Source organism: Spinacia oleracea, chromosome 4, assembly GCF_020520425.1.
Source record: "Spinacia oleracea cultivar Varoflay chromosome 4, BTI_SOV_V1, whole genome shotgun sequence".
Classification (NCBI taxonomy): domain Eukaryota; kingdom Viridiplantae; phylum Streptophyta; class Magnoliopsida; order Caryophyllales; family Amaranthaceae; genus Spinacia; species Spinacia oleracea.
The window spans coordinates 180,888,200-180,906,307 of record NC_079490.1 but is presented as its reverse complement, the minus strand read 5'-3'; the positions used below and the strand labels follow the sequence as shown (position 1 = coordinate 180,906,307).

Here is an 18,108-nt window from a genome sequence, read left to right as displayed (position 1 = left end):
CCAGTATTTTCGGGTCGGGTTCGGGTCGGTTTTCGGGTCGGGTTGATTTTTAACAGGTCTAACAATAACCCTATGTTTTTAAAAGGAAATTGTGACTTAAAATTACATTATTCAAGCACAACATGTAACGACACTAATTTGATATTTTTTTTAATATAATAATCCTAATAAAATGCCAAAAGAAAATTAGGAACAAGTTGCTTACTTTATTTGAAGACATCGTCCACAATAAATTGAGTGTGGACCAAGTCCAGTTAAGAATTGGTGTCCCTGTGTTGGTTGTGGTTGAGAACCTATTGGAAACACTTCATCAGCAGCATCTGTGTCAAAAATCCTCACATACTCTCCCAATCAACCACAGGTACCTCTTCCACAACAACAGTAAACTACATTTGTTCCTCAATTTGCCTTAAAACCTCTTCTTTTTCCTACTGTTTCCTCCTCTAGTCTTCCTCCTCTTCTCTTCCTTCTCTCTTTGAGCCCTCAAAAGTTCGTCTTGCCTCTCCTTAAGCTTCCTCTCATTCTCCTTCTTGTGATTCTCAAGTGTGGCAACAGTAGACCTAAACATTAACCCTGGATTGTATATGCAGTAACAACCAAATTGCAGTCATGTTAAAGGAAAAAGTTAAGGGAAAAATATGAATTTCCATTCTAACAACCACAAATTCATCGATAAACAACCACAATACAATTCCAAGCAACAACCAACCAATAACCAAGCAATTAATCACAACAAATTTGCGCAATTTCAAAAAATAACTGACACTTTCATAAAACCCTAACCCAAATCAATTTCGCGATAAAACATAAATTTAGGTTCAAATAAATTAAGCAGCGAAGAGATTATCCAACTTCAAAAATGACGCTCCCTCCTCGACTTCAACTAACGCTGTAAATCGCGTCAAAGTTTCCCCCTTTTGTCGCGAACTTACCCAATCAACAGTAACGAACACGCCTTCACAATGTGCAGCAAAGTTCGCAAAAAGATTGAAGATTTAACCAAAAAATTTAGGATTTCAGTTCAATTCAACAAGGAGAAAGAACAGGGGAGAGGATAGAGAGAGAAGAAGATGGAAAGGTTTTTTTTTTTTTGGAAGAATAGTGAAGGAGGTTAATCGCACCAAACGGAACATATGGGCAAGAAGGTAAACTACTGCTAACGAAGGACTAACGGATGTTAAGGGGTATTTTATGAACAGTACGGAATTATAGGGTTATATTATGTTTTTTGAAAACATAAGGGGTATTTGATGCATTCCGTGAAACCTCGGGGGTATTTCATGAAAAAAAAACGTTCTTTTATTTATTTCCTATCCTTTTGTATTTGTAAATTTTTGTTTAAAGATTATGGAAATAATATATGACACGTAATAATAATTTGGTAAAATGATTTTTGTACTCCATAATATTTATAAGGAGGAAAATAGTTCAATCCAATAATTTTAAAATATCGTACATATAAAGAATCTAATTTAATTAATAAGGTGTTTAACATGACCCAAACGTAAGTCTTTTTTTAATTTATCTCAGCTTGCCTCTTTTAATCCAAGGTTGTATATGCCCCTTCTCCTTAATTCACTGTCTCCCTTTTACTATGAAAATATACGTATTTTCTCCAATGGCATCCTTCCCACTCCAGCAATCCAGCATTACCACTCCAAAACTATAGACATTGTTTTTTTTTCGGGTTAATATTTGAGTCGTATAGTATCTGGATCACCCCTGCATGACAATAGTTATCACCCTAAACCGGTAAATCTTAAGGGGGCGTTTGGTTCGCAAACTGGTATGAAGTTGGAATCATGAATGATATCAAGGTGGTATGGGTTTGAAACTTGATTCTTAATACCATGTGTTTGGTTCGATTTGGAATGAGTTTTTTTCCCTTTTGTTTGATATCTGGAGTAAAGGTATGAGTCATATCCACCTCCCCCGGTTTCTATACCCCATACCTTGGGAGTTTGAGGTATGTGTTTAAAACTCTTAAAGCATTCATTGACCACTGTAAAGCTACATATCAGCAAATACGAAACGCATTGGCTGATACACATTGATTTTCCAGTTGGCCAAATTGATATTCTCGTACTAGTACTACGTAATACTCCCTCCGTCTCTTTTTTATTGCCCCATAAAATATATTGCACTAAGATTTGGGTGTAAATTATGCACATGGGTAGAAAAGAGGATCATTAGGGGAGAGATAGATAGAGTGCAAGTGGGAAAAATTACCATTTAAGGCATGGAGCAAACTTAAAGGGAAGTCCGTAAAAGGAAAATGGGGTAATCAAATAAGGACGGAGGGAGTACATATCCTCAAAACAAAAATCAAAAATCAATGCTCGCAGAGAAGACCACTACCAGAGACAACATATTAGCGACCAAAATCAAAAGAAATTTATGGTTTTCTTCACTCATTTTTACAACCCAGTGAACCCACACCAGCTTATCAATTCCCCAACTCCAAAATCCTTAAAACCAGGGGAAAATCAACAAACATAAACAGAAAATAAGAAAGAAAAAAGAGTGAAACTAAATAGGGAAATTATTATCACCTACCTGCGGGATAAGATGCGTGCAATGTCAATGGTATCGAATTGTCATCATCATTCTTCGTCCCTCTTAACTGGAACATATTACCCTTAATGAGCCCTCATAGATTCCAAAACCTGGGCCGTTGAACTGATGCAGCTTTACTAAGTGAGGTGTTTCCGCAAAGTGATGTTTACAATGATCTGCATCGGGATCCATGGAATGAGTAGACCTGGTTATTGGACAGGGTAGTTCAATGGATATAGGGTTAGGGTCAAGTTAATAGGGCTTTTATTGGGCAGGGCTTTTATTGGGCAGGGCTTTTATTGGATAGGGCCTTTATTGGACAAGGTCATTATAGGGTCAAACTTATACTACAATTATTTTGAAAATAAAAATAGTAATGATACAAAAAATTACGTGCATAGCTTCGTATTTACTTGTACTTGCACATGGCTCTTTTGTTTTTCATTTTTCATTGCTCGTTTATTGACCCGCCCAATAATGACCCGCTATTGACCCGCGACCCGCTTTTGACCCGTCTATTATCGACCCTCTAAAAATGACCCTTTCAATACCCGACCCTCTTTTGACCCGCACCGACGCCCGATAACCAGGTCTAGGAATGAGACGTTGAAGTTGGAGCAACAGGTGAATTGAAGAGTTGGTTAGCTATCTCAATATATGGACTCTTTTGAATTAAAACGGTCCTTGAGTAGCTCCTTTGCAGGCAATCTTTCTGAAGCAAGGACCAGACACTTCTCAATAAGCTCCTTCATTCGGGGATATTAATTTCACCTTAATTGGCAAGGGAAGCACGCTTTTATGTCCTGTATAAAATTCCAAGGGAAAGCGTAAATGAGATTCTTTGTTAATCAAAATCAAAAATAAGAGCAACAATTCCTCAGATACAAAAATGTTGGTTCCAACTTCCAGATTACTCAATGACCGAGTTGATATCGCATTTTGTAGCAAGCGCAAGCTATCATGTAAAATTTCAGCTCTTATCAACTAATGACATGACATATTTAATTATTTATACAACACTATTTCTACAATCATCCACTAACACACTAAAAGACGCACCTAAAGAACCAGAAAAAACAAGGATGATGTTGTCTTTCCCGCTGTAACCATATAGAACCTGCAATCTTTTACTGTCAGATGATACATTTTTCTCAAATGTCAAGATCAAAACCATCAATCACAAAAATTCACCAAAACTGATGACATGTAATTAGTAACTACTCAAGTAACAAATAACCAAACATCTATTCCTTGATAACATTTATACCAATAATAAAAATGTTCCTCGTGCATGCGGGTAAAAAAAGCAGACTTTTCCAATGTTTAAAAGAAATACTCCATTTACATAGATCATCAACTCAACTACAACTCATCACATAGATCATCATCATCGTGAGTTAGACCTGTGATGAAGTGTTCAGAATACTCACACAAATAGGAGTAACATATGATAGTACTTGAAAAAACAGTAAAACAACATAAATTTTAACTCCATAACTGCTTCCGTTAGATCCATGTCTAAAATCTTTAGTTTAAACCCAACCTTGTTTCCGTTTATAAGGTGAGGACCTATCTATATTAACAGAAAAAATAAATTGGCAAGATGCCAGAATTATTAACCTGGCATTACTATCAGAGCTAATGACATTGCATATTAGAGAACTCAATTGTTATTAGAGAGCTCATTGAACGTGCATATATACAGAACCAAACAATTACGCATAACATTTAACTGACATATACGCATACAGCCCACATATCAAGATTCAAGAAGGATTTAGATCCCACCTTCGCACAGTTACAATTTTTAGGCTCCGTTTGGTTTGGTGTAAAACGTTTTCAGTGCAAAATGATTTTTTATGGAAAACATTTTCTAAAGGAAAACACAATTCCAAACTAGTTTTACTTTGTTTGGTTACTTAAAAGAAAATGGGAGAAGATGGTGAAGATTGTGAGGAAGGAGGAAGGGGGAAGGGAGGAAAGGTGGAAAAGTACTTTCCTTCCCTTTCAAATGGGAAAGGTTTTTCCACCTATGAGGGAGTTATTGGAAGTTGTTTTCTGCCCGTTGGCAAACCAAACAACGTAAAATGATTGAAAAGGGAAAAATCATTTTCCATGAGAACGTTTTACACCCTACCAAACGGAGCCGTAATGGCATTGATATCAGAATTCCTTTCCGCATCAGATACAACAGAGGCATTCACCTCAATACCAACTACCTGGAAATGGATCACGATATTCTCAAGTATGAGGTGGGAGGGAATCAATTCTATGAAATCATTTTTCAAATTGAAATTTGAAAGCCACAATACATCACACAAAAAGCTGCTAGGAAGTAGGAAGTGTTGTGATAAATATTGACTATACATATATGACAATACTACAATAGCATTGGCTATCCGGCCATTTTTTTTATTCACACATTATGATATTGGAACAAAAATGAAAAAAGTTAGGAACGATACACAATATTACCATACCAACACGATTGACTAATGACAGACGATTGTGCAAGTCCCACAAGTGGCACAGCATACATCACAAAGTAAAGTATCCAGACTGAAACCAGCCCAGTCTCCTAATTCTCTTGTAGCTAGAGTGTTATCATGCAAATAAGTTCATGACTAGAGTCAAAAGAATCACCCATATTGTAAGACTCAACAACGGCAAAAGATCTAAAAGGAAATTAGTGTATTTTTCTACAGCTGCTATAAATTAATATTTACAGTTGCTATGAATAAAATTCTAAAGGTCAATTGAAATTCCTTTTATTCCCAAACAACCTATTAACATTTGAAATACTGGAATTGAAATTCTCTATGTTTCCCGAACACTAGTTAGGACAGGGAAAGAGAGTCATATGTAACGTAGTCATACCCTTGTCATTACAAGTAGCTTCTTAAGCTTCTGGACATGTACATTAACTCGGTCTATGGCCATTTTCGGCAAAGTTATTAACTGGTTTGACTAGTTGTTGACTGGTTGTGTTTGGTAAATCAGATGCTAGTTGTTTAATGCGTAAAATGAACATCAAGAACATTCACATAAAGTGATGTAAGTTGCTAAGGGATGTAATTTTATACAATATTATGACAATGTTGTCATTTACACCCACATCTTCAAACCTCTAATACAAAAAACTCATATATTGAGCTTTTCCAAAATTAGTTTTTCATCGCAATTCCAAAACTATTATAACCAAACACTCCCATTAGCTTTTGAAATGGTGAAACCCCTAATTTTACCTTAAACTTCTCCTTTTTTTTCCCCTAAAACTCTCATAACTAACCAAACACCCCAATAGTCTACTGGAGTCTAATTCATCAAAGGCTAATAGCATAGTCGACCACGTAAATAAATGTAAATGGCGTGCCATTGTAATGCATGAAAAAGCATCATGATCATTCTACCTTATGTGCTAATTTCTAAATTTTAGAAAAAACAAGGAAGGTTGGAATCTTGGTGTAATTAAAAGAACCAAACGGAACTGAAAATATTTTAGCGTCAAGACATCTACAGCAGAATAGTGAAGGAAAGGCAAATGACGACAAGAACCTAAGGGGTCGTTTGGTTCATGAAGGGGAAAGGTAAAGGGGAAAGAAAGGGAAACAAGGGGAAAGGAAAAAAAAACCTTTGTTAAAGAATGGTGTTTGGTTTTCCCATTCTTCTCCCCTCTCTCTCCCAAGTAACTTAATTGAACTGAATAAATAATAAAATAATAAATACTATGCAATAAATAACAAATAATTAAAAATAAATAATTATTACATAATTATTTATTAAAATTATTTATTATTTATTTATTATTATTATGATTTATTATTATTATTTATTTATTTATTAAAGAGGGTGGTCAAGAAAAATGGAATGGAAAATCCTTGGGGGGAGGGTAGGATATCATTATAGAGGGATTTGGGAGTAAGTGAAAAAGAAAAGAGGGTAAAGGGAGTGACAAAAACCATCAAACAAACAACAAAAATGGAATCAAAACCCATCATTTGTCTTCTCTCTTAAATTAAAGAAAAAAATATAAAGGAAGAAAACAAAATATCCATGATAAACAAACAACAAATATGGTACTCCCTCCGTTCTTGAATATTAGTCTTATCTGGAATCTATTTACAATTCAAGAGAATCTTCTAATTTCATTCTAATACGTACTTCAAAACATATTCATGTGAGATCTTGTTTTGTTCGTCTCAATGTGTAATTTAATAATATCAAATTTTTATATTTTTTTAACATATGTATTTTGAGATACTTACGTTTAAATATCGAATTGAAACGAGTTGAAAAGTCAAAAGGAGAACAATATTTAAGAACGGAGGAAGTATTTGTTTAGATAGTGCTGCCCATGGAGTAAGGATAATGACAAACAGAACACAACACCCCATGTCAATAATAACTGGATATACAACACATATAGGTCCTTTATAGATGTATGTGCCCGAATAATCTGGTCATTTAGCATGATTAGCAGAGTCAATTTAGTCAAAATCAGGAAAAATTAACTGCATCAAAATGATCAAACATGTTTTATCAAACGTATACACACATATATCCAAGAGTAAACTATACTGGAGGTCCCTAAACTTTGGCAAAAGGAGCAGTTAAGTCCCTCAAGTTTCAAAAGGAGCATTTTAGTCCCACAAAATGGATGGAATCAGCTACTTTTGTTAACACCGTTTCATTTTCTGTTAAGTTCAATAAAATAATAATAAAACCGCTTTAAAGAAAAGGAAAATTAATTTACACGTGTATAAGTAAATGAAAACAGCTGATTTTAATTATGACTTAGCTTTTTCAACTTACTTAGCTTTTTCATATGGCTTTTTCTCCATTTACACGTTTCAACCTTTATATTCCCCTTTTCTAGGTTTTTCCACAACTCTTCCTAATCAAATCGAATTTAGTGAGTAACCCAAGCAAATTTACTCCAAATTTTCAGCAATTATCGCCATAAACTTCAGCTAATTGTTGTTCTTCCACAACTCTAAAGTTTCAAATTCTCTTCTCCCAGATGTCTGCTACTACCACTAGTTCTTCTTCTACCTTTTTTCTCTCTCTTTCTCTCTCATCTTTTATTTTATTATGGATTCTCTTCAATCTGCTTCTCTTTCTTAATTTCTGGATTTCTCCAACAATTCCATTGTAATTTCACATTTGTCATTGCCCTCAATGCTTAAGCCTAAAAAACGGAGACAAGGCAAACCCACAATAGAAATAAATTTGCAAAATTAAACAGATTATATTGAAGGGTGTGATGCCAACACTCAGAGGCTCATTATCTTTTTCTCCTACCAATCTATGATACCAAATGTGATAGCAAGTATTAGCTCCTTATATACAGCCCATAAGGGTGTTGCATTATCCTAAAATTAAGTACGACATATTGACATGGTGGAGATGCAAATCCTTACGGCCTTACAAAGCTCCCAAAACACACCTTAGTTGTAAAGTATCACATTTTACACTAACTCTAAGACAAATTGACACTCATTAGACTGTAGAAAAACGGAAGTACCTAATATTGCCTCATTAGTCGTAGGCTCGTTAGATTTCATGTATGAGTTGCTGACTTGCTGATTAAACATGAGATTGAAGATGATGATGATGCATGGAGTTTATGGGTTTGAGCTCGGATGAATTTTACCGGAAATGTAAGTTACTTGGGTGTGCACACAAGGTGTTTGATAAATTGTCTATGAGAAATGTTGTTGATTAACCTATGCTTGTTGGGTGTGTTAATTTGGGGGATTTGATTAGTAGGAAGCGTTGATCCTTTGTTTTATTTTATTAAGTGTTGAATAATTTGGATACAAATGGCCTTGTTAAATACTTTGAACTGCTAGTTTTTTGTAAAAAGCTAACTTAAAAGGGTTTCTGTTGTGAAATACAGAGATAAGGGAGGAGAAATTGGGAGAGAATAACTGTATCTTATTCCATGAATAATGCGGTATATATACATACAATATAATAGGGTTTGCTTAGGAAACAATAAACCCTAAGATCTAGAATATTCCGGAAATATATTAAGGGTATAATGGGCATCCACATAATATTCATAACACTCCCCCTTGGATGTCCATTATTGAAGATTATGCCTCGTTAAAACCTTACTAGGAAAACCCTGTGGGATAAAAACCTAGTGAAGGAAAAAGAGTACATCATTCTTCATAATACGCTTGAGATGTTGCCTCGTTAAAAACCTTACCAGGAAAACCCAGTGGGACAAAACCTTGGTTAAGGGAAAAAGAGTGCAACGCGTATTTCTCCCCCTGATGAATACATCATTTGAAATCTTCTGGTGCAATCGATCCAATATTGTTGAGTAACTTCTCAAATGTAGCAGCATGGAGTTCCTTGAAAATTGATTCTCAAAATTTAACCTGAATCTCCAATTTTCCACTTGAACAGATGAAGTGAATATTTTTATCACCAATGCTTTGAAAATAATACATGTAAGATCATTTGTTTTTCTCTATCTCATTCGATACGTTTGTTTTCGAGTTTCTCGATGCATAATACTTTAGCTTCACCTTAGATAGATACATTTTCTTGTATGAAACTTATCCATACATATTGGACATATATACCTTCTTCTGGAGGTCATAAATGGTAGTTTTCAATCAATAATGATCAAACTTTCTTTGGTCATTAAAATTATAGATAAATAACAATATCATCGTCCAACTTGAAGGTATAATATAGCTAATAATGTTATTTATACTATGGTTCTTCTGGACCATAAAATAAAATTTATCATAAGGACATTACATACTTTTATCTTATATTTTAAGATGATTCATATTTGTACAAGAATTCTTCTTTGAATAATTGAATATGTGTATTTCATAACTCTGTACTCAAACTTCAGGTTGAATTGTCATTTCAAAAATACTCTTTTAAAATTTTGATAATATCTCATCAATGTGTTGTGATATTCATATGCAAAACTCACAGGGCTAGATGTTTAAGAACATCATGTATAAGTTCTTCAGGAACTTTTCTTATTTGCATGATTCACAACATACTATTAAATCGGTACTATATTTCTTTTGCAACTAATAGCCCAATGAAGCAAGAATCTCATCTTATAAATTTCCATAAAGTTGCAAATCCGTCTTACTATTCTTTGGATTCACATTTCATATACGACATCATAATATTTTTGAAACATGTTATATGAAATTATAACTAGATAATTCTACATCATACCATGATAAAACATAAAACAATCTAAATGTATGATGAATGATGCATTAACCTATTAACTACACATGTATATAAATGTAAGACTCAAATGCAAAACACTGTACAGTGTGGATATTTCAAATCCATAACTTGTTGGACTTCAGGTCCATGAGCTCATTTGATCATTATAGTTATGTCTACATCGAAACAGACATAGATTTACGATCCCCTATTCAAAATCCATTATTTCTCGCATATGCATTATATTACGGTTCCATCACCTACCGGTATCATCAAAATTATTCAACATATATTTTGCATGCTATTCATCAATGATATCTGAATACTTATTCAATAGGTACCATTCATTTTTTCTCACGGGCCATCTATTATAATTCAGATATCTATACCACTTCAAGGGTATTTCATACACTATATAATTAATAGTGTTTTCTTTATTTTTTAAAAATATCATCAACTGCATTATCTTGCCATGCTTTTCATATAGTCACTATGTTGGAACCGTATATATAATCTACACTTCAGGTGTATATATTTAAATAAATATTGACAAGATATATAATTCTCAACACTTAATATATGTAACATCGAGCACTATGACTGTCATATACCTTTATGTCTCTAGACATTATAAAACTTAACATAATTAAGTCATAGATATTTATGTCCAAACATACTTCGAGGACATAAAGTTGGCATGTACACTTTCTCATATGGGGATCAATTTACTATCTTTCGATTTTGCCAACTTATTTTTGCTCGTCTCCCCCTAAGTTGGGAAAATATTTTCAATATGTTATGGGGCATAAAGTTTCACCAACTAATATACTTTTCAACGTGTATTTTGATAAATATTACATACTTTTGTTCTCTTCTGGAGACCAACATTGATTATGGGGAGTAGATATAATATGCAGTTGTTTTCTTCATACTTTCTCTTTTCGTGCTGACGTATGATTGCCCCAATCAAGAGATTTATGATGCTTATTTATGATACTTAAATCAATCACAAAACACTTGTAAACTTATTGGTGATCTTCAAGTCACCTACTACTATTTTGGTGAACTTCGGGTCACTTACTATCATGATGAACTTTAAATCACCTATCATTATACAATTTTTCAAAATCATTAATATCTCTTGTATTTATCTTCTCAATCGATTCATTATAACTATTCGATTGAAATAGAACTCAACCTCATCATTTTGTCCTGCCTTTGAATATATACAACATATGAGGGAGTGTCAGCACATAAAATTTTATTTGACAAGAATTTTCAAATTCTCATAACGGGTGTTCTTAAACCCATATGGCCTGGATTATCACATCATGCGTATATAATATCATATAAAGTATTTCATTCGATAACTACTGGTTATCTTCTCAAAGTGATCACTGTAATTATAAAATACTATAATTTGAACATATTGTGATGTGATCTAACGACACAAACTGGTGTCTCAATTTTAACAGCAAGACAATCTAAACAAAATTTATGGAAGATAGCTTGTACTCTTCAAGAGTATACATTACAACTTTGGTACATATCGCAAAAGTATACATCTTCAGAATGTAGTATAATACTCATGCTCATCGAGCGAGTCAATAAGACATTATCAAATATTTGTACCAAGTTTAACATATTGTATTCTAATCCTGGTCTTATACTACTAATTTTATTATGTTGAGAGCTATCTCCCCCTTATCCTTGGATGTGTATAAATTTGGTTCGGAGGGCGTGCTACAGTGTCTATTAGACATATGTTTTCATTATCTTTATACACCATGTTTATCTATAATTTATTCCCTTGTGAATTTGTGATGAGTACTAATAAAGCTCAACAAGATGTTTTGGTGTAATGGGCCCAACTTTTACTTAATATTTTCTCCGCAACCAACCAAAAATATAAAGTTTGAGTTTTTTCATCATTAACTTTTACCTGATTGTCATCATTTACAATCTCACTTCTAGTGTGTATAAGTGTATTTTGAAATTACATTTGTACTCATTTATTCACCCATGATTATACTATATTTTACTTTCACATCCTCGATCATGACTATTGACATTATCTTCACTATCTTTAGTCATACAAGTTCACATTCACTTCTGGGAATGATTTACCTAGTTGAACAAGATCGTAATATTTTCTTCAGGATTTCGTTATTTTGTTCTTCCACCAAAAAACAATATACGAACTATTTAAAAACTTTCTTAAATCATTTTCAAAATTATCGTGTCTGTAGAACAACACTAGTTTCATTAAAGATATATATATATAGAGTAACTTGACTTGTTGTCTTATTCTGTAAATAAATAATGACTTCACAAAACAATCTTCTGCACGCATGTGTATTTCAGCATTGAACCCAATTGATGAATACATAATAATCTTTTTTTTTTTTCTGATAAAAGCAAGACCCTCAAATTCGCCTTTTCAAGGTTCTATAATAGAATTTATTATAACAAAATCGAGTGGATCGTCAAATTATCAAACGACGAATATCTACAAAGCAATTATATAGATTTCACATGAAACTTTCACCCTTTAAAATATAGTAACTTAATAGAATGATTTGACCAATAGTACAGAAAAGGGTTAAGTAATCCAAAAAAGATTATATAGATTGTATACTAATATAATCGAGTGCATGTCCCAATAAGTACCATCACAACTTATTTCACATGTCTCATTATCTTATGTACAAATGATAATGATAAAAGACAAACAATATATAATTTTCATAATGAAACTTGGATCAAATAGATATATACGTATGTAAATAAAATATGTTATCAAATCAATTCACATTCATCAAATAAGTGACAATCATAGACTTATATATTGATAACAACAATATCATTATTTAAGATCCAAAATGACAAGACCCGTAACAAATAAACGCCTTGTTTTGAACAAATAAAAATCTAAGAAAGAGGACAAGAAAAACACACAACTCTCAAAACTTGCTAGGATGTATCATATATATAATAAACTGTAGTTTTAGTATATAACTAAAATATGATGATAATTTTACATTATATACAAAATGTATTCCTTACGATGACCAAGTCCTAGGAGTAAGAAATATGTCCATTACCACTAGTGACAGGGGCATATATTAGGAAGTTTTTTATACTATCCTCGGATAAAGAAATAAAAAAGAAGTCTATGTGAATATTATTGATCATTATGAGGGACTTTTGAGTAACCCTGTCCAATAACCCGGTACACTCTACTGAATGTAACTCGTACTTTGTACTTTGTATCAATCGACGTATGATACAATTATTTAAAGAGAAGTTACTCATAGTATAGGGAGATAGGATAACATATATTCTAGCTAGTACTATCAAGCCAAGGCAATAGGATAGTACCGCAACATTTAAATACCTAATATGAGTAATTTGGTAGTAAATTCCAACATATTCATGCTATCTTGTACATAAATTAATTCAGGGCATGCATGAGGAATAGATAATAAATTAAATCATGGCATTCTATCTTCAACAGATCACCGCCTACCAATATCAATAAAACTAGAAATGCAAAACTTCATTACTCGAACAAATTAATATCAAACTCTTTAATCCAAAGCCATATGATATACTCGATAACAAATAAAACCCAAAAACAAAGAATAGAGTGAATCATATATTAAAAGCACACAACAATTTATGTAACTAATACCTATCAATTAATTCTAAATAAGAATAAGCAAAATTGTTGTAGAGAATGATTAGACAATTCAATTTAAATTCATTTAAAATCCCTAATTACGCAAATTTAAAACCAAAATATATAACACAAATAGTATTCCTGACGTCACCATACCCCACCAATGCAAATATTTGACTTTCTCAAATGTAACAATTATGCAAAATAAAAGGCTATAAACGTTAATACCAAGGAAAATATTTGACTTTCTCAAATGAAACAAGTATGCAAAATAAAGCATATAAACATTAATTACATTAGGTGTTAAGATGTCATTCAATTTGAATGGAATTTGATCCCTAAAGCCACAAAGAAGAAATCTGCTTACCAAAATAAGCGAATCAAATTTTGGCAGAACAAAATCATACTCCGTCGCCTACGCATACCCATATGTTATTGGCGATCGATCTCTTGTCTCCTCGTGTTGATAACGTGTTCTTTTTCTGTGCTCAGTCGGCTAGATTTTGGTGCTGATAACGTGTTGTGAAATACAGAGATAAGGGAGGAGAAATTGGGAGAGAATAACTGTATCTTATTCCATGAATAATGCGGTATATATACATACAATATAATAGGGTTTGCTTAGGAAACAATAAACCCTAAGATCTAGAATATTCCGGAAATATATTAAGGGTATAATGGGCATCCACATAATATTCATAACAGTTTCCCTTTATTTAATTATTGTTAATATGTAAAAGTAACTGTTATTTTGTCCTTTTCTGCCCTTTATATTAATTTGCCTTTATTTTTAATTCATTTAACAGACGTTAGTAACAGAAGTCAAAAAGCAGCGGTTTCCATCCATTTTGAGGGACCTAAATGCTCATTTTGAAACTTGAGGGACCTAACTGCTCCTTTTGGCAAAGTTTAGGGACCTCCAGACCTATTTACTCCATATATCCAACATCAAACATGTTTTATCAATGTATACCCGCATATATATCTAAATCTAATCATAGCTTAAGGTATATACCTAGTTGAGAATAAAACCGGGTATGAAATATACTGAGTAATGTTTTTATTTTCTGAGTAGGGTGACCAAGTAAAATTGTAGACATCAACTCACATTCGCACACAGCATTGCAGCCAGAGTAAACAATGTGAAGAAGGGCAGCGACCGATTTGCTTCCCACCTCAAAACCCAAAGGCGGTAGTTCAAGGCTCATTTCTACCACAGCAGACAGAAGGATATGTATTTCATACTTGTATACCTTATCTAATATCTATGGGTTCAATATTCTAAAGAGTGGCAATGGTCTTCATGTCTTATATAAACTGTTGCCTTTTTGGGACTGAAAGCAACTGCATTAGATGACAATAGCCCAGGCAAAACATGGACACCATCGCAGTAATAAACGAAGTCTTTAAGATTTGGTGCATCAATATGAAGCTCGAGCAAGTAGGTTTAACGATTATCAAGTGCAAAAGACTAGGACTAGAAATGTAAACTCGAGTTTGACCAGAAAAGAAGCAAGATTAGAGTCCAGGTGCTGGAGATTAAAAGGGTATGAGAGAAGCCGGTACCGGTTCAGGAAATTTTGAGTTAACCAGACATAAGCCATCCCCACACACGCTTCAATTCTGAATTTCAAGCCATGCCAATTAATGGACTACTTGTTTCTGCAGGGGTACTACTACTAGTCAAGTAATCATAATTTATAAACATCAGGATCAAGACCAATGTAGCGGAAAGACTCGATAGAGTGTGCGTCAATAATCTCTAAACTACAGGTTATGACTACTTCCAAATGAATTGTTTCCCTCATCCTCAAGCATTAATTAGTGCTCTCGCTAATTTCTGATCTAGTTTCAAACAATTGAGAATTAAAGAACAGAGAGAATGAGAATGAGAATGAGAATGCTGGATTGCTTTCTTTGGTAACTCATACTTGGACATGAAATTTAGCTCCAACAGCAATTCATGAACCTTAAAATTGGTAAAAACATAGCCAAGCCACCTATCTGCTCCTCTTCTTGTAGGTGTTGTTGGTATGAAGATATGTAATCAATCAATAGTTGAGCAGTTGAAATCATTACGCCTAGCCACTACTCCAACAACAAAATCGAAAAACTTATCCTTAATTTGATTGTAGTTATCAGTGTTGTTCTTAATGAAATCTTTGATGTTTTCGCCAAATTCCAAACAAGGTGTGGTTAACCATTCATCTCTCCAGACCTTTGAAACTAGTGACATGCAGAATTATAATATAGACAATGACGAATCAATTTGATCTTTTCCTAAACCATATAATTACCTAATCCATGCAGAATTCCAATTTCCAATTTCCAGCCTACTATATAAAAAAGCCATAACAATCCAAATTTACTTTTCATATAAACATTAAAAACCAAATTAACTAGGGTTTGGTAGACTCCAAATTTTATTTAAAATACAAATTGGTTTCAATAATTAGATTGCTAAACAAAATCTGCAACTGTAATTTATATGATACAAAAATGAAATTGTAATTAGAGATCACTTTAACATACCTGTAGACAGCTTGTTCTTCGATGATTTCACTTTCTTATTTGAAATACATTGACAACATAGAGATTTTTTTAGTTCTATATTAGCATTTTGGGCGAAAGAAGAGAGGAGAGGAGCGGAGAGTTTTTTTTTTTTTTTTTTTTTTTGAGGGGAATTGATAAATTTTTGTTGTTTTTTTTGTGGAAAATTTGTCAGAAAGGACCTTTCAAAACCAAAAAATTGTCAAAAAGGACCTTTTAATAAAAAAAAGTGGGGAAAGAAGGCCTAATAGTGATTTTTTGTTGTCAATAAGGACCAGGAGTGATTTTCCGGTGGTCAACTCTTGGATTCCGGCGTTGACCAAAAAAAAAAAATTAAAAAATTTCACTCCATTTTACCCCACCCCTTTACTTTCCCCAACTAACAACAATAACAATATAACGGCAGATAGCAACAACAACACATAAGACGCAGCAGCCGTACCAGCTCCTGCAACACCAATTACGGAAAGATCAAGGGGCGGCGCGAGGGACAGAAGACGCCGGTGGTGGCACGCCGGTGGTTACATCATTGGTTTATACAGGAAACTATAACATAACTCTATTAGGTTTAGGACTCTATTAGATTCCTAAGCTAACACAACTCTAGTTTCCTAAACCTACTAGAACCCTAGATATACCATAACTCTAACAGAAACTATAACATAACTTTATTAGGTTTAGGACTCTATTAGATTCCTAAGATAACACAACTCTAGTTTCCTAAACCTACTAGAACCCTAGATATACCATAACTCTAACACTCCCCCGCAACCGTAACGGCAGTAACACGAACGGTACGATTGAAGTGTAAAATCATGACGACCGAAACAATGAATTTGATGTCGAGACAACAGGTACAATCCTGTTCCTTTGTTGCGGTACACTCCGCAATAACCGGTGAAGAGTTTGGCGATGCTAGGACACGTTGAGCACCAACACAATAGCAGGTACACTCCTGCTTTGGATTCCGCGCAAAACCAACGAACAGGTACACTCCTTGTCCGATTGAAACTTGCGCACTACGTACATCAACGATTAGTTACACTAGCGCATGTACACTCCTGCACACGCGATTGCAAGTACACTCTTGCACGCGCAAAAAAAACCAACTCTAACAACAGCAACACCAATCTAGTTTCCTCTCCACTTTATATTTAATGTCAACCAAAACATGAAAAATTACCCTCAAAGCACATGCACGTCAATGAGCAAAGAAAACACCATCAACAAAAACTAACCGATCACCCCTTTATTAGGTTCTAGATCACGCTTAACTAATAAAGGAAAAAAAATATTAGAGAGTTAACAAATCCAGCCGGTGGGTTTTTAACTCATACCCACCGGCCGGAGACTATTTGCGGAAGCGGGATCAATCCAAAATCATGGATAGCTCCGATACCATGATAAATTACAGAGAATAATATTGATGGGTGATATTTATGACTGAATGGCTTGATCATAACTTGGTTACATCATTGGTTTATATAGGAAACTATAACATAACTCTATTAGGTTTAGGACTCTATTAGATTCCTAAGCTAACACAACTCTAGTTTCCTAAACCTACTAGAACCCTAGTCGTATCACCTAATCAAAAATAACCTAAGGTCCTCTAGCTAGGTAGCAAGGGAAGTCAGGATCGAATCCACAGGGAAACAGTGTTCTTTCTACTCTTAATCAACTAAACTAGACTATTGGGAAACAAGAATTGGTTGGTTTGTATGCTAAGACTACGAACGATAATTAAACAATTAAGAATTCAGGAATTAAAGGATCTAGGGCATAGGTTCACCAACAAATAACAATCCAGGACGATAAACAATCACAATAATCAACAAAACAATTAATTAGACTAGCATGCTCTCTCGAATCGATACTAATCATAGACTTAGAATTAACGGGCTCTCGCTACGTATTAATCCTAATTCCACCTATTGACACAAGCCTAAACATCAAATTGCATCTCTCGAATCTTAACTTGATATTGCCAAACTACCACAACTAAACCTGCGCAAATCTAATTGTATAGTAATAATAACCAATCAATAGGAATTAATTACAATGCCAACAATCACAATTATTCAATGTCCCTTCATATTATTCAT

The 18,108-nt window shown here is 33.7% G+C and overlaps 1 long non-coding RNA gene across 1 annotated transcript; it reads right to left on the bottom strand.

Moving 5' to 3' along the window:
* Positions 1–3,138: 3,138 nt before the first annotated feature.
* Positions 3,139–16,350, bottom strand: LOC130472387 (uncharacterized). The gene is made up of 3 exons (XR_008932533.1): positions 15,986–16,350; positions 3,616–3,673; positions 3,139–3,359 (listed from the first exon to the last, which is right to left on the bottom strand). It is a non-coding gene; the product is annotated as an uncharacterized lncRNA (long non-coding RNA).
* Between the last annotated feature and the right edge of the window lie 1,758 nt (positions 16,351–18,108).